This window comes from Ambystoma mexicanum, chromosome 1q (assembly GCF_040938575.1).
Source record: "Ambystoma mexicanum isolate Mex_15411 chromosome 1q, UKY_AmexF1_1, whole genome shotgun sequence".
NCBI lineage: Eukaryota > Metazoa > Chordata > Amphibia > Caudata > Ambystomatidae > Ambystoma > Ambystoma mexicanum.
The window spans coordinates 673,054,282-673,079,877 of NC_090922.1; the positions used below are offsets into that span (position 1 = coordinate 673,054,282).

The 25,596-nt window shown below is 44.4% G+C and overlaps 1 protein-coding gene across 2 annotated transcripts in view; it reads left to right on the top strand.

Annotated features, from left to right (window-relative positions):
* The window catches only part of TLCD4 (TLC domain containing 4), a 455,240-nt gene that overhangs the window by 7,789 nt on the left and 421,855 nt on the right, over positions 1 to 25,596 (top strand). For both annotated transcript variants that reach the window (XM_069641276.1, XM_069641275.1), the window contains exon 2: positions 8,837 to 8,921. The gene's annotated coding sequence lies outside the window, so the exon portion shown is untranslated. The remainder of the gene's footprint in view (positions 1 to 8,836; positions 8,922 to 25,596) is intronic.

Genomic DNA, 25,596 nt, shown 5'->3' on the forward strand with positions numbered 1-25,596 from the left:
GATGGAAAGGAGAGCACATAGTTCTCAGGAATACAATCAAAATGCAATTCAAATTCCAGTTCCCCCCCCCCCCCCCCCTAGAAAGCCTAGAGCAACCGGTATGCTTTTAAACAGGCAAAAATACTTTAAAATGTGATTTGCAGTGAAGTGAAAAATATGCAAAAAATTATTTCACTTCCCTATAGGAGATTCAGGGTAGGTGGCAGCTACTTTGAATCAGTTCAGGTCAACACAAGTAATGATTCAGGAATGATTATCAGATTGAAAACGAATTTCAGCAATGGAAAGCAAGAAGCAGCTATTTTTTTTTACAAGTGGTGAAATTGAGCTAGTTTGCAATTTGCGGCACTTTTTCTGAGTGAGTCGATCGCGATTACAGATAAACTATAAGGAATAGAAAGTCGGTTTTGGGTTTGTTGGAAAGCTTAGAGTCTTAGCTTTAAGATGACAGTTAACTACTTTCGCTTCTAGGACGTACGGTTCAAAAGATACAGACGTTTTTGTGGAGGTAGATTCTCAGAAATACAGTAAAGATTCAGAATGACAAATGACACTTTCACAGCTTTGAAATCACAAAATGGACACACAATTTCTTATGCAGTTCTGGATAGGTGGAAATGGTTTGAATTAGATTATTTTAAACTAAGGGATTGGTTCTGCACAGTTCTGGCTGGATACTCGCAATATAAATTTGAAATGGGTCGTCAAGATCTGGTCAACAGGTTTAGACTGGACTTCTGGCAGGTGGTTCTGAAGTGACAGCTATCTGGGTCAGCTCTTCTCTGCTCTGGATCTCTGGTTCTGGCAAAAGTTCTTGGCACTGCACAGCGGTCTGGTCTGGTCTGCTATCGGTGCTGCACAGCGGTCTGGTCTGGGTCTGATGGGTTCTGGATACAGCTCTGCTTTCTGGGTCTGGTTCTGGCACAGAGTTCTAGCCAGAAGCAAAACAGTTCGCCCGGCTGTTGAGAATCAGGTTGCAAAAGATTCTGAGGCCTACTGAAAAGGATCCAGCTTGTGGTTCATGCCCCTCTGCTTTAAGTTCTGGAGTTTGGATTCTAAGTTCTGGTCTCTGGATATTGCCTGGATTTGAATTCGTCCGTCAAAGTGCTTCGCAAGAAATCAGTTTGAAGTGGAAAGTGAATGTCCCTATTTGGGTCTCAGTGGCTCTTTTTATGTCTTTTGAAAATGGGTGGGAAGGCTGACTTTCTATGCCCAGCCCTCTGAAGATCCTGATAGGTAGAGGATTTTAGAGGATTCTCTGTCGCCTGACTGGAGAACTGAGCTGTGAGTCAGAGTGATGCTACCATTTTACAATCTATTGAAGAAACGCCTCTTTGGTTTCACTTAGAAAATTAATTTTTCATAACAAACAGGTTTCCCAGATACACACGTGGTTCATAATACATGTACACATCACAGATGAATTAAGATGGGTCTCTGTCCAACCCTGATCTTTCTAAGAGCTTGGGTTCAGAAACTACAACATTTTGCACTTTTAGTGAGTTTTGCCATGGTCGGTTCTGCATCAAATTTTACACAGACCCGCACCCCGTCCCTGAGCATATTACTATAAGTTATCATGGTTCTAGCATAAACCCAGTGTCTACAATATGAATAAATAGAGGGGTTCGGTCTCAAAACATCACGCAGAGTTGAGCTTAGTCTCAAATTGTGGGTACATTTATCATATTAAGAATTTCCAAATTGTACATTTTTGTCCGCTTGATACAATATTTTATAAGCAATTTAATAAAACATACATTTGCCTTCACTGCAGTACACCCATTTGGTTGTCCCCGCCCCCGGGATCTTGGTGAGTCAGAGAGATCAGATGTCTTCCTGCCAGAGCAACTGTTGACAATTACACCTCAAATCAGCATATCCTATTCAGTAGAAAGAAGCTATTGTCTCTTTTCTTCCAGGCTGCAGGGAAATTCTCCTCCCCTCCTAATTTACATGTCAAGGCGATATCCTGTGCTGTTGGTGGTAAGAGCAGGTGTGAAGGCTTCCCATGGACAGATGCCTCTTGAACTTTTAATTAAATCAGACTGCCTTCTGGTATGGGGCCTGGGAAGAGTAGGTGTTAAGAATTCTCATTGACCAGCAAGCCTTTGAAGTCTCAGCTAACTTAGGATGCTGTTTAGCTTCTGAAATACAGGTCTCCTGTCAGAGTTTAGCTCACCAGCGCCGGTCAGTGGCAAACACGGTACTGCACCCATTTTTGGCAGCTGTCTTGAATTAGTACATTTCAAAAAGGGGATTTTACTTGATAGCATATGATCCTTGCTAACATTGTATTGATGTGGATTCTGCAGTAGAGTAATGTAGAACACCCAACCAGAAGTTGGATTTTTTTGTTTGGTGGTTTCGTGCCCATGATTTTAGCAATTTTTGACATCAATTAAAACGGATTTGAACAGCACCATATTCCTTTGCACTGGTTTTGCTCTGTGTGCAGCCAAAGGATAGGGTCTGGCAATGGTCTCCTGTATTAACTATCTTGCAATGTTTGAAATAGGCATTTTGAGCTTGCATTCAGAGAAACAAAGGTGATTTCAAAGTGCATTTTGAGCTAACAGGCACTGCTGTTTTTCTTTTGGCACCACGTTTCACTCATGGCGCTTCTGGCCCATCACGCTCGCACTGGTGGGTGGCAGGTCAGGCGACCATTTTGGTGTGCGCAAAACTGCGCAGTTTTCCTGGATTCTGGCGCAAATGTGGGCTTTTGAGCCATCTTGGATTTTCTAAGCCCACAGCACCAAATGTTGCAGCATAATATCTCGAACATGAGTTAATACACCTGACAGGCTTCTTCAGTCGAGTAATGTTCAAAGTCACAATATTTCACCCTTTTCCTGAGTTTCATGACAAAGTTGTCGAGGGTTTCCCCTTTTTTCTTGCGTGGTCATATGAAAAATAAGGCGTTAATAATCTGTTATGCAGTGGTGCAAAGTAGCTGTTCAGGGCGTCAGAAATACCTTGAAATGCATTGGTGGAGCTTTGTGGCATTTCAAGGACGATGTCGCGGACTACTGATCCTGACAGGTGTAGGAGTTTTCCCCTGAGGCGGTGCTCTCCCTTCACCCCTGTTGCATCAATGTATATTTGGAGTTCCTGTAACCATCGGTTCCACCATGGCGCAAGGCTGCTGGTGTCTGTGATGTCGAAGTGGGGGACTGCCTGTAGCTGCAGTGATTCATTTCCCCTTTCAGTTCTTTCATGAGGCAGGGATACATGGTGTGGGGAGCCTGCGAGGAGGAGCTGGCAACTGCCTCGTCTCCTGACAGGTTGGGATATGTTTTTCACTATGTGCACTGAATCTGGAGGCACAGTGCACATGGACCACTGTGATGGGAGGACAAGTTATGTTCTTGGAGGCACATGAGGCATGTGCCCCTGTTGCTATAGCAAGTGGGAGCAGACAAGATGAAGATGTGGACTTGGAGGCAGGTGCGGGTAGGTTCTTACCACTTGTTTATAATCACTAGCGTGCACGCGGATTGCCCCTCAATCACTGTGACGGTGCCGCTCTGTGATATCGTGGTGTACAATAGCAGGCAAAGGCATAGCAGACTCACTGTTGGCCCTCAGGTGTGGGCGGATATTGACCGGAGCTGCTGGGACTTCAATATGAGGCGGCGGGACATCAGTGGGAGCTCCATTCAGCGCAGTGGATGATGCCAGCGGCTGGAGCACCAGACCACGTGTACTCCTGTGCTGCATGCACCAGTTCTTGGAAAAACCCTGCCGCCAGTGTTAAATCTAGAGGTGGGCACTTAAGCATTGAACACGCATACAAATAAAGACAAAGAGCTGGTGCTTATTGCGTGTTATTGCTTTATTCTCCTAACAGCAACTGCTGAAAATTTTGGCGGTAGCGCCGCCTATTCGGAGCGTGTAACAGATACCAAACTACAGCATTCAGAAGAAATAGTCAAGCAATGACACACTGTCGCAACACCACCAGGATTATGAATGGTGTTTAACATTAAGTGATCCCTCTGAAGTTTTGAACATCAGTCGCTAGCCAATTGTGGCCCTAACTGGACAGTGAGCACACAATTGTGTAAAATAATTGTCCACTCTATCGAACAAACTGGTTTGCCCCGAAGAAGGCTGGACTCTTTGGAAATAGTCACAAACCTAGGCCGAAACTCGAGTTGGCATCAATCACTGGCACAATGAAATAGTTTAGGTGCTAGCAATCGTGGTTTTTATGGGCCCCCCTTGTTTTAAAAAAGAAATATATTTTTATTTTTTGTGCATTTTTGTTTGTTGTTCATTAGCATGTATGTAGATTTACAACACATGCAATGCCACAAGTAGCACAAGAATGGCGCACACTATAGATTACAATGGCGATGATGGGCAATAATGACCTGTATTGCTTTTTAATAGGATACATGTATTTTATTGTTAAGGTATTAGGAATGTAAATTGGTATAAGTACCATTGCTGCTTTTTTTTTTTTCATTCAGGTATAGGCTGCCTATTGCTTAGCGATTGCACACATTTTTTTTTATCTTTTATTTTTTTTATTTAGACAGCACGACTTTAAAAGTGAAAGTGTGATTCTGTTTGCTTGACTATTCAGCTGTTACCGGTGAGCGAGTTCCTTTCACAGTGCCGATGTATCTTTGCAATAACTTTGGTATTCTTCCTGGCAAAGAGAAAAGCACGCTCATTATAGTAATAATACCTTTTTGATTTGTAATCCTACTATACGGGTTACTTGGTGAATGTGATAGCATTTGATATACGTTCTTAAACTACATTACTCAGGTGGCCCAGGGCTCTATTTACTGAGACATCAGGCGCTTCAGCAACAAGCCGGTCTTCGCCGGTCTCAGTGGCGAGGTGATCCTTTCTAGTGTCTCGTATCCTCCCAACATGCTCGCCTTGGAAGCAAGACAACACAGAGCAACATGGGTTCGATCCCCAGGTCCGCGCTTAGAAACCTCTGGGTATTAAGCGTGTTATAAATAACCTATCACATCCTAGTGGCAAGCTCACCTAGCTTCTGTTACATCCGGAACCTGAGGTAACCTTGAAATATGGGCTTTCGTAGGAACAAACCCCTATCATTGGCGGCACTCCGCCTCAACTGACTGGCCCTCATAGACAGGCACAAATGCACCATTCTTGACAGCCCTTCTGCAATTCTAGAGGAGGAAGAAATTTCAGGAGGCCCCTCAGCTGGTCTCATTTCAGATGAGGAGTCCGGTTCTACATCCTGCTTGGAGGCACTGGATACGCTGGTAATGGCTGTAGCCAAATCTAACAAGACCTGTTTCCAGCTGCTATTTGTTGTACTGGTTGTGAAATTGTACACCTCCAAAATGACTCCATCCCCTCCCCCCCACCCCCACAGATTTGTGTTAATATAATTCTTATCTATCTCCCCCCCCCATATTATGCCTGACTTCAACGAAGGGATCCTTACATTGCTTAATAGCCTAATTAGCCCAAACTCAGCAAGCTTATTTTTTGGGGGATCTTAATCGCTGAAGAGGTGACCACGAAGTAAACCTATATAAACCGGAATCTTAAATCTTCAAATCTGACAATGTTGTTACCACCCATTGCATTTGGTCAGACCAGGCCTACCAATACTTTTAAATCTGTCACTGGGCAGAATTTTAAAAGGGTGTAGAGTCTATTATGTCCAACTCGTCCCCTGCCAATCAAGTGGATCACTTGGTGTCCAACTTCACCAACACTTTCACCAAAATGCTTGATATTCTCGCTCCAGTGAAAATAATCAGTTAGACAATCCAAGGCACCAAAACTGGTTTACACCGGAGTTGGAGGGTTTTAAAAAGAAAAAAACAGCACTGGAACATCTCTGATTAAAACATCCTTCTGGCACTACCCGGTTGGAGTGGAAACAATTGGACAAATCCTAACTTCTTCAACTCTAAGATACAACAGTCCTCAAATTCGATTGGAAGTCTCTTTGACATATTGAAATCCCTGGAAAAACCTAAAGACTCTTAATCCCCTTTTATAGCTACTGACCTAGACTGTTCTCGAATGGCAGAGGCCTTTAAGGAGAACATTTCCACTGCCAGGGACAGAATTTTACTAGCCCCGGGCCTTGTCACTGCTATAGAAGCACCAACCCACATGACAGAGAAAGGTGTGTCTTCGCCTAGTTTCTCTTTTTCCCCGATCTTACTTGCAATTATGACTACTATGCTCTTGTCCATGCATGCAACTTCTTGTCACTTCAATCTTCTGCCCCCTAAACTTATCTTGGAGCATAAAGATCTGTTTGCACCTTTCCTTGCCCAACTTGTCAATGCTTTGTTTAGAGACTGCCAAGTCCCCATGGAAGTTACTATCACTCCGATTCTGAAAAAAACTAACCTGGATCTCACTGATCCTAGTAATATAAGGCCAATTACCAACTGCCAGTTTCTATTGAAAATCCTTGATAAGGTTCCTACTGCCCAATTGCAAGCCTTTAAGGAACTTAACAACCTTCACAGCCGACAATCAGGGTTCCGCCCTTTTTTTAGCACGGAAACTGCCCTCGTGGATCCCCAATCACACCTATCGAAAATCATGGAGAAAGGGAAAGCCGGGATGCTGATTATATTAAACCTGTCCGCGGCTTTCGGCCTCATTGACCACGAGCATCTACTTCTGTGCCTTCGGCATCAGGGTTCTTGTTCCTCAGATGCAGTGAAATGGGTTCAGTCCTTCCTGACCAATCGCGAGTCCAATATTGAATGGGGATCTGCTTCCTCCTCTGTCTCCCCTATTGAGTACGGTGTCCCGCAGGGAGCCTCCATCTCGCCACTTCTTTTCAATCTTTGTGTGTTCCTTCTGTTCACTTTTGGAAGACCTGAGAGTATTTTTTACCAACTACGCTAATGACACACAGCTGGTCATCGAGCTGTGTGGGGACCACTCCCAGGACTCCTTGATATTGTACAATATCTATAACTCCATCGAGGGATGGATGTCCACAAACTGGTTATGTCTTAATGGCAACAAATCCGAGCTTCTTCTATTCGGATCCCCTCAGGCTCATTCAAAACTTGACTCCTCATATGATAACTTCCTGATACAAGGTAACCACATCATGACTCACTCGAAAGTCAAAACCTTAGGGGTTTTCAGGCCTCTCTGAATTCAGATGCCCAGGTGCAACATCTTCGCAGGACCTGTAATTATCACCAAAGACTCCTCCAGACCATTATCATAATGAAAAGAACTCTGTGATTATATCTCGAGCCACTATTTTTGTCAAGGCTGGATTATTGTAACTCCTTATGTGGAGAGCTCGAAATCCAACATCCAGGCCTGCCAAATCATTCAGAACAACAGGGTGCTTGTGGTCATGAACATCCTGAGAAGGTCACATATATCAAATCTTGGGAAAGATCTTCACTGGCTCCCGGTGCTGGAGCGAATTCAATAAAAAAATTGCTACATTAGTACATCGTTCTCTTTACGGCAAGGCCCCAGAATATCTGAAAGCCCTGGTTCTACTGTACCAACCCGCCAGAAATGTGTGCGATCTTCCTCTCATGCGCAGCTGCAAGGAATCTGGTACACAAGATCCAGTGCTCTAGACCGGTTCTTCCCGGCCATTGCGTCCTCTTTTTGGAACGTCCCCTACCCCTCACCACAAAAAACCCTGAAAACTCATCTTTTCAGGTGAACTTCACGGTCTCGTCAGTTATTCACCCAGGGACCCCTGATTATTTTTGTTTCTGTTGTTCGCTGTCCTGTCCTTTTGTTGTCCTTCTGTGTTTTTGTTGCGCCCTTGATGCCCGCGGGCTGCCAGCGCATTATAAATCAAAAAAATAAATAAAGTTGGATGATTGCAGTTAAAAAGTGGATGGAGGTTTGACATTATGGTTCTGGTGGGTGGTTCTGTCAAAGGAAAATGTGTTTAGTTTACTACTTTGAGATGAGTTTGTGATAACTGTCTATATCAAATGTTTTGTCCCACATAGTTTCTTGGGACATTATATACAAATATACAAAACAAATGTATTTGTTGAATACATTTAACATTGTTAGCTTTCTATCAATGGCTGTGTTCTCATTGATTCCTCACTAATTGCTTAAATGAATTGTACATGGGTTTCTTTTTGTTGATTTAGCTAATTTGATTCCCACAGAACCCATGTTTATTATTAAAAAGCGTAGGATGGCCTCATGTGTTGTGTAAGAGGTACAACATGTGCCTGACCATCCTCTTCATGAAACTCTCATTCACTGTTCCCCAAACCAATGTTAACCAAAACCAGAAAAATGCCCCCCAATTTTGGCGAAATAATTATACAAACAACTGATTATTATCCTCGTCCATAACCCCATTCAGTGAAATTAGTATATCCCAGAGCTGCAGGCTATAGTACTGTTAAAGCACGGGTAAATAGCCTGAACAAAACAAGGATGGTTAACGAGTGCGGAGGGACATGAACAAGGAGCTGTAGCCTTCAAGGTAATTAGCGCCTAGGCTGATCCGACCAGGTGCTTTGTTTTGTCAAAGGGAAACATGTTGGCAGTCCAAAGGCTCACTCACGCTCTTGCATAGCTCTCAACTCGCACGCTTTTGGCGGGTGTCACCCGCCTTGTAAAGGGCTGAATCACCCGCCAAGCCTCCAGCTCGCCCATTCATTTCAATGGGCGTCTCGCCCGCCAAAAACAAAATCGGGCGATTTCACCCGCCTTTGCAACAGAAATGGTTGAGAGCTATGCTCTTGAGTGGGAACATGAGTCCGGCATAGGGAAAGCAAAACTAGGGAAGCATGACCACCATGGCAAATGTAAGGGAATCTGAAATGAAAAGTGCATCTTTCTGTTTCTATCGCAGTGGATGTCCTGGCTAAGGAGCGAACAGACGGAGGCACTGAGTGAGCGGAGGAGCCAAAGGAAGAAGCGCTGTTTCTGGAGCACAAGTAAGTAAATACAAGACAGGGAGCATTTTTAGCTCCACAGTATACTTAGAATTTGGGTGCAATACCTCCAGTTATTGACTGCATTAAATGCATATTGGTTCATTGGTTGATGCACACTTCCTGGGTGCTAAGAACAACTGTCAGTCCTTTGTAAACATGTTTCCGGACTGGCAACGTACAAGCCTGCCTGCTGCAGCCGCTGTGCGCGACAGGTCTAACACTGCCGGGTACAGTGGCCACGGTAGGCAGACTTTCACGGAAGCACCCGGCACCATTGGCAACAGTGCTGGTGCTTCCATGGTCCCCATTACCATAGAGTTTCTATGGGAATAGGGACTTACAATTTACCAGCGCCTGACTTCCCAGACCGCCAGCGTTGGAATGCCCCAATGTTACCGGGAAGTTAGGTGCCGTTAAATCATTCTGAGTACGACAGTAACCCGCCAGTAGCACCAGCAGGGTTACCACTACCGGATTCGGAATTAGGCCCGATGTCCTCCTATCTTTCACTATGCGCTAAAGGTTGTACCAACTCCAGGCCTCGAGAGCCAGATCCATATCTGGTTTTCAGAATACCCCTCATTAATATTCAAGAGGTACATTTGAATTCAATGACTCTAAACTTATGCACATTTTTCCTCATGAATATTAATGAGGGATATTCTGGAAACCGGGCAGGATCCCGGCCCTCAAGGCCTGGAGTTGAGGCTAAACCTCCAGATTTTAAGGGAAATGTTCATCCACCAGCTGCCTTACTCTCATGGCAGGGAGCAAACCACACCACCTCCTTGTCTGGCCACTTTTTCCTGGACATTCTGAGATTCATCTTGATAGCCCTGAGATATGCCACACTACAATCCTTTATTAAGCCGTTGTGGCGCAGGTGAGAATAATAGTCCCGCTTTCAGCTTTAACAGTAGGGATCCTGTTGGCCCCTGTGCCTGCTGCTTCTCCCTGACCACTGAACTTCTGCATCCTGGAAAAGCACACATAGCTGCAGACTGTACGGTCTTCCATTCAGATTTCCGGCATTAACTCCACTTTACCCATCCCGATGTCTGCAACAGGATGGAGCAAAACATAAGGATCTAGATGGAGGATGATCGGGTACGGGAGACGACAGGGAAGTAAAGATGATGACATTAGTAGATGTTCTAAGTTTCCCTTTTACTCACAGATTCCCTTTGTCCCTCCTTGACTCCCTTCTTCCCAAATCTTTGTCTCCCCAGTCAGTCCCATTCTCAGCCCTTCAGTTGATATTCCAACCTCAAATGACTGCATGCCGTATTCCCACCCTTCCAAGCCCAGTTGAATAATATTCTCCCTCGATGCCATTGGTATCTGAAATTCTGTCGCCATTTCTCCATCCTAATGTCTTTTGTCAAAATGGTGCCAGACTCTGCTCCCCAAAGTTTTCTCAACAACTGGATTCCAATATTGGACACAAACCTCTCTCCTGATCAACCTAATATGATAAACCACCCGTAATATGCGTGAGATTGTCGGTTTACCACACTGTTCTTAATAGGGAGACGCAGAAACAAAGTTAACATTGCAATACTTGAATACCGTTTTAGTTACGATTCTAAAGGAAACGTTTGTCAGGATGGCTAAATAAATCAAAAGATAGTGTGATGGTGCTTGTGTGGCCTGTGTCAGAATAATAGGATCTAAAGGTGTCGGGATGATAAGGTGACGCATGGCCACCCTCTGAACAAATACAATTAACCTTCTTGCTCCAACTAGTTCCTCAAAACACAGTTGTTAGAGACCCAATCACTACCCCTGTTAGTATGGAATGTATACTTAGATGTTCCTTGTAAGCTTATCACATCCCCAAGTAGGTTTTTGTAGTTTGCCACGTAGTGCAACATCACTGACGACACATTTTGATGATAGTTGTGTTTTTTATGAAATTCATGGAGACAGTGCTTTGCAACGGTGTGTAGTCAAAATATCGAAAATATTTAATTTGTTTTATTTATTTTTTGGCTCTCGCATGTAAAAAATAAAAAAGGGGGGGTTTTCGAATAAAAAATGTCATAAAAAACAATATTTTTCGATATTTTGACTTTCGACTTTTTTGTTTTCGATTTTATGACTATGAACCCTTTGCAACGTCCGTTGATGTCCGTTGTAACTCCCTGTTTTAGATAATTTCAAATAAAACAGTACTGTGTTTTACCAACTGCCCAAGTCGGTTTGATTATTGATGTAGGAGTAAGTTCTGCATCCCCATCCAACTTTAAGTATTGCTACCTCATCTTAAAGGACCCACGTCTATGGGTTCACAGGTGCACAATTAGGCATCGTACATACATTAGCACAAGAGTCCTCAATATTGCTGCATATCAGTCATTGCAGAACTTAGTTTTACGTTTTGAATAACAGAAGAAAGAAAAAAAAAGAAAGCAAACAAAAAAAGGGAAGGAAGAACAAATAAGAAAAAATGGTCCAATTAACAAACCAACACAACATAACCATGTGGCATGAGTGATTATCACAATGGGCTTTAGGGTTAGAGTCAATGCCACCCAGAGATGCCTAATGCACCCCCAGCAACGCCCATGGCTTCTTCAGTCCAGGCTTGGTACTTAACATTATTGGATAGATTTGACAGTCCCATATAAGCCATCATATTTCTTGTTCCAGGGAGTTCCTCACAGCAACAGGAGTCCTTGTCCCCTAAGGGGGGAAACTCTCCTGGTGAGGTCCCACTTGCCTCGACCGCCACCCCCGCCCCCCACCCTCATGGAGGGTGTTGTGGGACATGCTTACCTCCTCAGCCTCGCAACATGGGGGAGGAGTATCCCCCTTGGGGGCGGGGGGAAGAGAATTCCCTCGATTCATCACATACCCTTCTGCTTATTTTTGTGGCTTACTCTTCTTTGTGTATAGGAGACTGACATTTCCGTGTTCTTGGGTTTTTTTCTTTTTTTTTTTTTTCTTTCCTGATGTTCATTGGGAGAACAAAAAGGTTGTAAGTCCAATAACCATCTAATTACTCAGGCATTAGTATCTTTTTGGAGACTTAACCAAGTTAAAGGAGAGTGGTCTATAATGCGTCTGAATTTTCTGCCAGTCAGGTAATATCTTAGATGGGTGCCAGTCCATTTAATAGCCAAGGCTTCCATTTCAACCGTAGCATGGGATTGTTCCCTGGGGAAAGGGTTTTGGATGGTATACAATACACCTTAAACGTGTCCATTTGCAACACACATTCTCTGTTGAAGTCAGGCATCTTAAGCACGGCTTCATTGCACTGTAAGTTCTTTAATTGTTCAAAGCTTGCTGAATCATTCTTGTCCCATATGAGTTTCTGGGGCTGAGTGTTTTTTAATTTGTCCGTCAGGTTAGCGGCTATAGAGGAATAATTGGGGATGAAGCGTCTAATAGCTGGTTAACCCTAGAAAGGCACGCAGATCTCTCTTGGTCTTGGGGGTGGGAGTTACTTGTACTGCCTTCACCTTTTCAGTTTGTGGTTGGATCAAACAGTCACCCTCCCAACCCCAAAGAATTTGAGATGTTTTACTGCTGGGTGAGCAAGATTACATGTTTGTGGGTTGGCCGTTAGGCCAAGCTTCCTCAGAGCATGGCTGATTTTGTATGTGATCAGGTCAACTGTCGCTGTGAACAACAAAGTCGGCCCCACAGAATGCCAAATAAGGTTTTAGCATTCAATCCATTAGTCGCTGAAATGTGGCTGGTGCCCCATGAAGACCAAAAGGTAGAACCTTAAATTGGAACAGGCCTCGTGGTGTTGAGAAGGCTGTTTTTTTTTGTTTTGTTTTTTTTTTGTTCTTTCATTCTGATGGATTTAAGGTGACTTGCCAATAGCCTTTGGTCAGATCTAGCCTAGATATATATTTGGCCGAATCCAACTTCTCAATCACATCATCAATTCTCAGCATTGGGTAGTTGACGAATATCAAGATGGTGTTGAGCTCTGAAGTCTATGTAGAACCGCATTGACTGATTGGTTTGAAAGATTGGTAAAAGGGCCTCCCCTATTTCTTGCCATGTTTCCTTCAACATGTCTAGTACATTTCGGGGTTCCCTCCCAACAGGAATATCCTAGGGACGCCTGTGGTGTTTTTCTGACGGTAACCAATGCCAATGGTATCATCAATTCCCAGTTTTTCCCGTCTGTTTCTACCAGTTTACTGAGTATTCTTTTTTAACGTTTGGTTGAAAAGTTACACTAATCAGTTGGTTTGGGGATGCACACCAATGTTCTTAAGGTCTTAATGTTAAGCATCTCTTTTAGCTCCTGCATCAGTCGAGACCTAAAGGTGGTACCTTGATCCGCAAGGTTCTCCTTTTGGAAATCCTACTCTCCAAAGAAAAGGTAGTAAGTGTTGCAATATTTATTGCATTGTAATATTGTAAATGATAGTTCGATCTACCATGGTGCTTTGCAGCAGACAGGCTGACAGGATTTTCAGAAATGAAAAAGCAGCAATTCTTTCTAAATTCTATTTCTAATAACTTTTGACTTGCTGGATGGATTTGGACGAATTTCTTAAAACGGCGTTTGTGAAGGCTTTCTCCCTTCCACCCCCTATCCCCCAAACTCCAAATATTGGGAACAATACATTTATAAAATGAAAAACTTTAAGAAAACAAAACACCAGTTTCTGTTATCAGGCCGTTAATGTTCCAATAAAGAGTGTGCAGTCTTGGAACAGCCATAGCACGAAAACCGCTGGGTAGGTTGGGACCAAATAAGAAACAACTTGGGCATATAGCATTGACTTGAATCTCTTGACTGGTGTGGGGTAAATCCATCCAGAAGTTTGAAAAATATTTGACACACAGATATGGTGCCAGCTGTTCCTTAAAACCTTTATAACAGCCATAGGCCTTTTTTCAGCAGCTACAGCAGAGAGGCTGAGCGAGGCTAATTAACCTTTGACTTGCCGGATGGATTTGGATGACGTTTTCCAAACCGTTTATGAAGAGCCTCACTAAACTGGACATTCTGGGACTAATTATCAAAAAATGAAAACATTATTAAGAAAAGGATAACATACAATGTTTCTTTTGGACCCACTTTGGCCGTGGCCACTATACATGTCTTTCGGGCCCAGTACCCAAGGCAGTGAGCACTAGCCATGGCCTTTGCCCCGGACCATTGCCATGGCCCCTATAAATGTTGCCCCAATAACTTTCTATCGGTCCCCCTTGCCATGGTCTTTGGCCGTGGCCACTCTACATATTGCTCCAATAGGTTTCGTAAATGGGCCCACTAGCCATGGTTGTCGTAGTAAGATAGACACATTAAGAAGCACAAGAGTCAATAAATGTGTGCTGTGCCATCTTGCCCTCGTGTACATTTGGGGATGAGGAGGGTGTGGTGCGGATGCAACTTATTCAAGGCTGTTGACACACTTGTGGCATTGGATCATGTGGGAACACGGTATTGCTCTGCACTAAATATTGGATCTTGGCAGATCACACGAGTGGGTGAACACCAGAGCCGACCACGTGGAGGAGACCCTGAAATCCCTACATGCCAAAGGGGTTAAAGGTGCTCAAGATCATCTTACATATCAGACCTATCCCTGAGGTGTGCAGGACAATAGCGACCACCACAATACCACAAACTGGAACAAACACCCTATTTGAATACTCTGGTGGCTCATTCCCACACATGTTGGGGTACCCCATGGCAGGAATGACCTCTGCAACTGCCAAAAAACCAATGTGAAATTGTGCCTGCCTGTGGACCCAGTGACAAAATCTAAAAGGCCTACTACTCAGTCAATGATGCCAGACAGTGGTGGCTCCCAGTGATAGAGGGGGTTGGAGAAAAGTTTTCTTTGTATCCATGCTTTACACCACAAGAGCAGGTTGAAGGCGGAAACCATGCTGCCAGGTAATCGTGCAATTAGTAGACATTCTAGTGTTCATTGACATAGAAGTATCAGGTAATGTCATGGCTTGGCACAGTTCACAACTTGGTATTGTGCCCACAGCTAGCACTACAAAGAGGAAAAATGTTAGATTCAGAAGCTCCAGACCTCTACCTCTGTGTGAAGCTTTCATCACAAAGACACGATTGAATACTGTCTAGGCCAATTTGTCAGAGGCGAAGGATAACTTCTACAGTTGAGACACAGTGGAGGCCTTGGGTCTCTTCAATTAGGCATTTGGAGAGTACACCCAGGACCTCTTACAGATGCGAGGGGACAAAACGAGCGGCCCGGACTACCTGGCGCAACAACCCAACAGAAGCCACCCAACTAGCCTTCAAAACCTCCTCCAAACTATACAAAGCCGCCATTACCAACCCCAAAGCAACATCATTTAATGCCAGAATCTCCTCTGCTAAATCAGGGAGTTGTGAAATCATCTCCATATTTAGAAAACTGGAGACCCCTCTTGCCCCCCCACCGCCTTCCCCTCCTTCGCCAATAGTGCAGGATGGATTTTGGTGCAACTCCATCCAGTCTGCAATGGCAATGCTTAATAAACTTGAAACCCTACAAGCCAAAATACTCGATCACCAAAAGGAGATTTCTAAGCTAATAACCGGCAGTCAAAGCACCAACCCCTTGGCCCAGCATCCCAACCCCTCTCCCCAGTTTGACTTCAAAGACGTAAGTGTCTCGGAGGTCCCTTCTCTCCTCCAAACCATCAAACCTTCCAATTGTAAGGGGGATGTATGCCCAGCGCAAGTCATTAAAGACTGTGCTCCCTCACTAGCCCCTATCATATCCGCTTTCATCAATGCCTCCTTTCACTCTGGCCAAGTCCCACAAAATCTAAAGGAAGCCTGGGTACGCCTGCTCCTCAAACCCTCACTTGACCCAGCCATCCCGATAAACTACAGGCCTATCACTACTGTCCCCTTCCTACTGAAAATTCTGAATAAAGCAGCCTACCTGCAAATACAGAAATTTCTAGAGGACAACCATCACCTTGGTCTTAGACTATCGGGGTCCAGGCCACGGCACAGGACCGAAACAGCTCTCCTTGACCTGAAAAATCAAATCGATGACCTCAGAGACTCGGGTAAACCTGCGCTCCTCCTGCTCCTTCACCTGTCGGCAGCATTTGACTTCGTCAACCACAAAACTCTCTGCCAGCATTTATCCTCAATAGCCAACTTCTCAGATAATGCTTGCAAATGGATAGAGTCATTCTTAAAAGACGGATCTATGAATGTCTTCTCAGACTCCTCCTCTGCCGACCCCAGCACCATCAAATGTGGTGTCCCGCAAGGTTCCTGCATGGCCCCCACCCTTTACAACCCCTTTATGAGGCCCCTGTTTAAAATCCTCGACCCCATGGGCATCTTGTACACAAATTATGCGGATGACACCCAGGTATTTATCCCCCTCTCGGGTGATTACGTATCTGACCAGAATAGATTAAACTCCATCTACCCAACAATTCAAACCTGGATGGCAGAAAACTAGCTCTGCCTTAATAGTGACAAAACCGAGCTCCTGCTGGTTTGCTCGCCATCCACCCTAAATAAATTGAACAATCGGTACTCCTCCTTCTTCATTGACAATATCCCTATCACTGTTTCACCGTCCATCAAAACCCTGGAGTGTACCTAGAACCAGACATGTCCATGAACAGACAGGCGGACGTGGAGGTTATGGCATTGACATCTTACTCCAAACCTATCAATGCTACCCGACCCTTCCTGTCCCAACAAAACTGCCTCACCATCGCTAGGGCCATCATTGGCTCGAGACTCGATTATTGTAATGCCTTATTCATTGGTACCACTGCCAAGAATATCGCTTAACTCCAAACTGTTCAGAATAACGCACTCAGAGCTGCCACAGAAGACAAGTCCAATGGCTTCCTGTTAAACAAAGGATCAACTTCAAAGCCCTGGCCCTGACTCACAAATGTCTCCATGACCTTGCACCGCCATACCTAACTCGTAGGATTACCAAACCCTCCACTCACAAACCATCCAGATCACAGTACTCTAACCTCTTGTCTATCCCTCGGACTCACAAAGTGCGTGTGGGCGTCTCCAGCTTCCCATCAGTTGCCCCCAACCTTTGGAATGCGCTCCCTCCCCACCTCAGAGCAATTTAATCCCACACTGTCTTACGTAAAGCCATCAAGACCAACCTCTTTGTTTGATTTCTTAAAACCTGCAATACACTGTAACATGCAACTACTGAAATGTAATTAAGTTCTTTCTAGGGCGGCTTCTCTGTATCCCTTAAGTAAGCCTCCGTAAGCTTTGACTCGGCGCCTCGATGTCTGCGTGCTGTTATGCGCTTTACAAATTCAAATAAATAAATAAATACAAGGCGGATGGCCAGGCACCGCTTCCGGGACATAGTGCCTTTGTGATTGGCAGGTATTGACCCAACAGTCCAACCAGTCATGCTTGGAGGCAGGCACATTTCATTCCAACTAACAAAAAGAGTGGAAACCGAGGTGGAAAAGCTAGTCCAAGGTCATCGTTGAGAGGGTGGTGGGTTTCCTGGATAGTGGTGGCTCTTCAGCCAAAGCGACCAGACACAGTCTGGATCTGTGTGGACATTCGCATACCCATAAGGCGAGCAAGCCATCCACCACCCACTATTGAAGATATTGCTTAAGATGTATAAGGCGCACTTCATTTTTCAAATATAAAACTGAATGCAGGATACCATCAGGTACAAGTAAATGAGACTAGACATATGCAACAACATGCTCATCTCAAGTTATTCTCTCAATACAAAAGACTTTGCCTTTGCTTTGGCAGCCGGGGTAGTGGCAGTTCACCTAGTGGTACTTCACGCACGGACAATCAACTTATCTATCTTTGAAGGGGCATCTGTCAAGGCTCAGGAGTCTTCAAATTGCAAAGGGAGCATAGGCTCAGGCTGAACAAAAACAGTGCTGTTCCTACAAGATAACATTTACTTTTTCAGATCTATATTTCAAGCTCAAGCATATTTTATTGTCCTTTAAAAAGGTGGCAGGCATCCAGGCAGCTTCTCTTCCCACCTTTCCACCTGAGATGAAGACATCTTGGCAATAGTGAACTTCTGCTGCTGTTTCCCTCTTATTCTGCCCCAAAAATCACTTTGGCACCTGATGCAAAACTAGTACTCTTAACAGACAAGAGTGAGAGCTGAAGAGGGTACTGTCTGAAGATATCACAATCATGTTCTTCAGTTCAGGCAAGGAGGCAGAAGTGGTAGTAGATGAATTGGGGGAGTACCAATTGCATATGCGAGCAGCACCCTCATACCTATGGAGCATAGGTACTCCCAAATCGATGGGCAGTCTCTAGCAGTGCCATTGGGCTGCAAGCATTGCCAGTTGCACATTTATGACCTCCCAGCAGATTAGATCACCAGTCACCTAGAGGTTCCGTTGGATGCAGAATGTGTTAAAGAATGATGGGCGCAAGAGTATGTGCATTTCATTTCTCAAGCTGCTGTGGTGATGTCCATGTTTTTGGAAGCAGTATTAGATGCCACTAAGAAAGCCGATTGTCTACAACCGGTGGAAAGACTTCTTGACACAGCTGTCCCACGGAGAAACAGTGATGTTGCAAAGCTTGTGGCAGATTCATCAGGAGCTGTGGGTGTCAACAGCTATCCTCTTGCGTGATGCTATGCTGTTAATAAAACAGATGCACAATTCAAAAACTGGGCATGCCTTTTGAGACACTTGTTACCTTCTATGGGCTTAAGGGTTCATTAGTGATGCAGCGACGCCCAGTAATAGGACTCGGGGGGAGGGGGGGGGGGGGGGGGAAGTAACAAGAAATACAAGCTGGTTCGGTAAGAAAAATATAATACCAGAGAACCTTGAATCCCGGGACCTGAGAATCTTGAATCCCGGCACCTGTGGCCTTTTAAGACTAGGTAGCAGTGCTTAGAGATGGATGGGGATGCAGAACCTACTTGTACATCAATAATCATACCGACTCAGGAATTTGGCAAAACTTAGTACTGTTTTATTAACTATTATCTAAAACAGGGAGTTATAACGAACATCCGCTCGATTTCCCGCACTGAAAGCATTTAATGAATTCTTATACTAAAAAGTCATCACTACTGACGACATCCTACGTGGCAAATAATAAAAACCTACTAGGGGATGTGATGGGCTTAAAGGGAACATCTAGGCATATGTTCCATACTGACAGGGGTTGTGATTGTGTCTCTTAAGATCAGGTGGACAACTAAGCCCATCCCAAGTGCAAGTCATCTTCTGTGTCCTACTAATACTCCAGACCATATTGGTTACACAAACTATAGGACTCTTTGATACATGGCCCTCTATAATTGGTTGGCATACTCATACTCTTCTGGAATATTCCACTTGATAGCAGCACGCAAGCTGGTTACCCCAGGTGCTGGTAGGGTCGGCTTGGTCATGCCTCCCCACCCAATTAGCCCAATATCTATCATCACTCCTGCGGTCTGTCATTCAATTAGGCTTTGAAATTGGCCATGCAGAGGCTCACTGTGCCTGAGAATACAAGGGAGTTAGGCATGGTCTTATGTTCTGGTTTCGGTGTAGCTCGACCCAAAGTCTATTTCTATCCGACCATGTGACTGGAGACCATGTTTTCGAGCTCTTCGTTGCATAAACTACTATTAAATGATGAACTCTTGGCACCTTCAGTGTTTTTCCATTTCACCTCAAACAGAAGTTTCTTTCTCACGTTCATGTAGCTTCTTGACAGACAACCAGGCTCATGGTGGCCTCGACTCTTGTTGCTGGGCCAGCCAGACTTTTTTAAATTCTCCTTCGCCATCAGCTATTTTCAACTGCTCCACACTTCAAGCCCTTTCCCTTCATAGGGTTCAAGTTTGCTAAAGTGCATTGTGGAACATCCAGATTCTATACATTCATATCAGTATACATTGGCGCATCGCCGCAATCTATTCACTACATAGCCAGCCTCAGGATTACTTTGTCTACTTGCGTTACAGCATCTGCATAATTAAAAAATATTTTCACATTTTCTTCAGTGTTTCTTCGCCCGAGCATCTTCATTTCGATCCCGAAATGTTGCTTTACTTTGACACCTCATCCTCTGATCCTATAGAATGTCTATATTCTTTCTTCATTTGTGTCTTTTCTGGGGGGCGGCAATTCTGTTTCGTGTGACATCACCAGTCTTCTTTCTCATTAATTTTCCTACTTCTTCCGGGACTTTCCAGAAGGCCATTACTTCTTTGTGAATGCATATAAGGTTTCCTCAGTGGATATCTTGTCTCAATGATTTTTTGCGGTATAGGCATCCTCACTGGTACTGCGCATGTTGCAATTTCTGGATCACAACATATGGAACATATGGGCAACATGGGGCGGAGCTTATGGTAGGGGTATTTGGCTCCTACACTCCCACCCCCCCCCATGGGCGATTCATTGACCACTCTCTCTCCTCAATCTTCAAATCGACATCCTCATCTGAAGAAATGCTTCTTTGGAGTCCATGTTTTTGACTTGTTTCAAGCATCCTGAGGCTCTCACATGTTCATCAACACTCGAGGTCATAAGGCTACACCGTCCATTGGGACTGCAATAGATCCATCTTTCCACATACTTCTTGTGGTTCTTCGGATATAGGAACTTTGTTGTCTCAGGTGCATGGATACTGGCATTTACGTAGTCTCTGATTTCTTTATCTGTCAGTTCTTTATTTTCGAATCCTGATTCAACATCAATCACAATCTTCATTCCTACCGCTTTCTTTGCAGTCTTCTTGAATTGTGTGATTATTATCCTAATCACACAGAGGCCAAAAATGATTATCACCAGCAGGGCTCCAAGGAACTTGAAAATGTTCACCATCCATTGAGGAACCCATGAGAAGATCGATGCAAACCAGCTGTCATCAGCATTATCTTCCACTTCATCTTCCATCTTGACGTGTACATTTGTCAGCATCGTTATGGCCTCTGTCAATGTGTCATTCTCGTTGTCATGAGAAGGTATGAATGTGCAACATGATTCTCTGATTTTGGCACAAACACTTCATCCACAGCTGTAATCGTATCCAAGACACATCTGTTCTGAAGAGTCATCAAGCGCATGGCTCTTAGCTCCTCATTGATCGCATTGAATCCCTTTATGGTGGTGTTAATAGTCTGCAGAAGCTCCCATGTGGTGATCTGCAACCACTTGGCATTTGCCATTGTCTGGATCCCAGGCATAAAGATAACAGTAAAAACGTAAGCAGTCTTGCTGAACAATCTGTGTTCATATGGAATAACATCAAAAGCCTCTATTGATTTGGCTGAGAAGTCGTTTTCTCTCTGTTTGATTAAGGAGTTGAGCAGATCTCTTCTTCCTCAGGTGAGCATCTGCTTTGGGAAACTCGCCAATGTTCAGGTCACTCTTTGGGATCACCAATGCTGGAAAACAATCCCTATAAAACACAGTCCTCCCCATCTCTGGGCAGCTTCATGTAAGCTCTGGATCCACAGGCCCAGTAATGGTCCATTATCACCACATTCCCATCTTTCATTCGACCGCACTGCTGATTTTCCAACTTTTCTCGTGCCATTGTTTCTGAAACATAGCTCTGCACAAGCAAACAACACGATATGCAACGGGTCTCCTTTGTCTTCGACTCGCGTCAGACGCTTTGCAAGTCTCGGCCAGAGACGTTTCCATCATTTTTCCACTCATTCGATAACTGACTTGTGATTGCCAGTTACTGCCACAGCTGTGCAAATTACTATGCCTTCTCCCCAGCCATCTGGAGAAAGTACTGTTCCCCAGATTTGCATCTGGCCTCTTTCCTTGCAGATCTGAACTTCATCAGTCTTTCCTTGGCAGTTTAGTTTCCTGTTTCTCTCCCATCTAATTCCAGCTCCCTTCATGCCAGGCTGTTCATATCTTATCACATGATCTCTGGAGTGTGCTCATTCTCTTGTATTCAAATCTTGGACATAATCATCTTCTTCTGGAGCTAACCATTCTGTCATCCATACCAAGGATGCTGTTCGAACCTGGAATTGACCTCTTGTATGACAGAGTGGAGGTGAGTCAGGCAATGAGCTGTTTCGACATCTATCTCAATAGCTATGAATATCTTAGACTTTCCCATAGCATAAAGCAGGAGAGCACATACATAGCAATCCTCCTTAGAAGTACTTTTTCCCACTTCTTTCATGTGCTGATACCACATGCTTTCCCCCAAATGTGCTGTGCTGTCTAAATAGTGATTTAATTCGTAATCATCCTCCCTTGCACTTCTCTTGGGTCTCTTTCTTGACAAATGAGCTTGTATAAGCAACTCATGGGATACATCAGTATACCTTCTTAGGGACACTTGTCAGAGAAATCGGTGCCTTCATATATGTCACAGGTGTAGGAACAATCACCTATGGCCTTGGCTTTCTTACAGTGTCTAGTTCTGCAAAGGTAACTAAAGTGGGAAGGATTAATAGAACTCCTTCCCTTTTGGGGCCAACGAAATAAACCGTGTGGATCAATAGAAACAGAAAAATTATTATAGATGCTGAACATTAGGCCCCACTATCGGTGTCCCTCCACACGTCATTGACTCTGCACTGGAACTGCAATATGTTCAATCGACCTCATTTTGCCTGAAATTACTTTTGAGGAAGGAAAAAATGTTGTAATCAATCGGGCAATCATGTTAAATGCTCAGGTAGCAGTCTGATTTGTTCTGTAATCTCCACAAGTAACCGATTGATTGCAGGACGATTTATAGAATTTCGTAGAAACGCACAAGTGTTGGTGTTGCGCCAAACAAGATAAGGATGAACCTGAAGTATATAGTAAAAGAACATGCCAAGTAGTCTGTGGGCATAGTCATTAGACGGGACCATTCAGTGAGAAACGAGTCTGGGAACAGCTCCCTTTTCCAGTTGTCGAAAAGGAATTCTAGATTGGGCATTTTTCATTTCCTTCAGCACTCGTCGGGTCGAATGTCAACAAGCTCCTGTGGCTCAAGAACATAACTTTCTCACTTCCTGCTATAGTATCTATAAGGAGTGTTTCAGGGGAGCCACAGTCCAAATGTGCACTTTCGTCTATCTATTGGATAGTCTTTGCGTCCTTCTTCCTCGTCATATATCGAGTCTGCACTTGCTGAACTTCTTCTTGACTTGCTTCCGAATGGGCTGGGGGTATGCCGGTCTCACCAGCGTAGACTTTCACATCTCCTAAGTGAATCCATGCTCGCCTCCCTCTGAATTTAACTGCTGAAGGAATTTAACAGCTGAAGGAGTAATGTCTTCTACTACAAAAGGGCCACTAAATCTGGGTTCGTGCCACTTTCTAGTAAAGTTCCTAATTAGAAAAGTGCCTCTGGCAAAATGTTTAGGGACACGTAGGTTTTCAAGTCCGGTTGCTGTATTCTCTTCATCTGGTTCCCGATAACTACACCTATTCCGCTTGAGTTGATCTGAAATGACCGATACTAGCGCTCATACATGTTAAGTATGCATGTAGCTCATTTCTTAACAGTTCTGCAGTTGTTGGGCATCATTCCTAGTCCTCGATGGAGGGGTCAGAGGTGTTCTCATTCGCCTCCCTGTAACTAGCTTGTGGGGCATGAGGTGGCGGTCTGAACCAGGCTTATTTCTCAATGCGTATAATGCAAGGGGCAGGCAATGCAGCCACCCCTTCTTCAGTGTCAATTTCAGTTTTGCTATTCTTTCCTTGAGTAGACCGTTGAGTCTCTCACATAGCTTGTTCGCTTGTGGGTGATAAGCATAAGAAAACATGAACTTAATACTAAGCAATAAGCTAATCTGTTCAAATACCTTGTTTACAAAATGAGGTCCATTGTCAGATCTCAGCACCTCACATACTCCCCATCTAGGAAATACTTCTCGTACTAAAAACTTTGCAGAGCAAGTGGCATCAGGATGTGTCCATGGACCAGCCTCAATCCATCTCGAGAAGGGGGGCACACTATCATATATATATATATATATATATATATATATATATATATATATATATATATATATATATTACTGAAAAGGACTATTTGGTCAAGGAATCACTCCTCTGACTGTTTGTAGCATGTGCCCAGTGTTAGGCAAAGTTTGCATGCAGTACCCTCTGGGACCACTACACACAACTATGACTACAGGTGTAAGCAAAACCAATCTTTGGTATAAGTCTGTACCACACAGTTTTTGGTAGCAAGCTGAGCAGCCAGGCTTATCTCAAGAGAGAATGTGAGCTTGTAACACAGTCAGTTAGAAAACATTCACCAAAAGGATGCAATCAATATCACACAAAAATATCCTACAATGCTTCACACTAACCGGGTCTGATAACATTTAAACTACTTTGAAGTAGGAGCAAAAAGGCATAAGTTAATAAAACAAATAGAAGAGTTACTTTTTAACAGTGTAAATGGTTGAGTTCACCAGAGGAGTTGATCCAATGTAATAGGTAGGCCAAAGTCAATGGGCTAGAGTCTTGTATAGGTAAAAACGGTTCTGGTAGATAAATGTAGTTCTCAGAAGAGTTCTTGTCGTGGCCACAGGGCAAGGAGCTCTGCACGCTTTATTCTGGTGCACGTGCTATTTTCTCCCCTGCAGAGCATCCACGTACCTCCAGGTTGGGCGTGGCAATAGGAATGCATTGGGCGGCACGTGCAGCATCTTCTAGGAGTGGCAGGGTGGGGCCACAACTCAGAACAAATGGGCGTAGCCGGGACCAGGCCATTTAAGCCTGCCCTGCCCGCATGCAAGCGCTTCGCGTTAGTCTGCTTGTAGCAGCTTAACGCTCACTGCCACCTGAAGCATATATCACCTTATTCCAGCAATAACCATTGCCTTAAGCGCATCCTTACCTGATTCCAGCAGCAACCGCAGTCGGAGCGCATCCTTACCTGATCTTGACTCCCGCCAACACTTACTCGGGAGGCCATCTCCGGCCAGCATCATTGCGGTTCCAGGCATCCTTCATCCGCCGGCAGATCTTCGGATAACAGCATCCCAGTCCGAATTCGCCGGGCCATCCCTGCAAGAGAAAAGCACAAAAGGTTAGAAAATCTATATTACGCTAAGGTCGCGCACAAACCAATCCTTGCGCTTGACCGAAGGACCAGACTTGCCACCTATTGGGACATCGAGAACTCTCTTCTTCTCCATTGGGGCGCACTTCTTGCACCGCGATTCCGGTGGGGCCTCATATCACTTGTTGGAAAAGAGGAAAGCTATTACAAGATACGGACAATCATGGGAAAATACATTACAAAGGAATATGAACAATCATCAGTAACAAAGGATACTTGCCTATTGAAGTGGTTCAGCAACAGCAGGTCTGGGCTACCACGCACATGGACCAGTGAAGAAACTCTCTGACAGCACCCCTGCAGTGAGAGCAGGACAGAGAGCTCGCCATCATAATTAAACAGGTGAGACTATATGGGTAAGTGCATGCTCACCACTTTCTGGGAAGAAGGCTTTGAGGGGAAACCACAGCCATACCACAGCATTCTCACTGCCGGTCATATTCTCGCAGGAGCAGTACCAACAACCAGCACAGTCTACAACACGGGAGCAGGGGAGAAGGTCTGACCAAGGGGAGTCTGTTCCTGGGAAGGCTGCAACCGTGCCCCAACGTTCCCGCAGAGACCAGGTGAGCGTAACATTTAAATGTCGGGTCACAAGCTGACTAGACCTGCAAGTTGCTAAAGTTTCACACACTTTCGCAGTGAGAGGTAAGTTCTCTCGGGCGGTTTTTC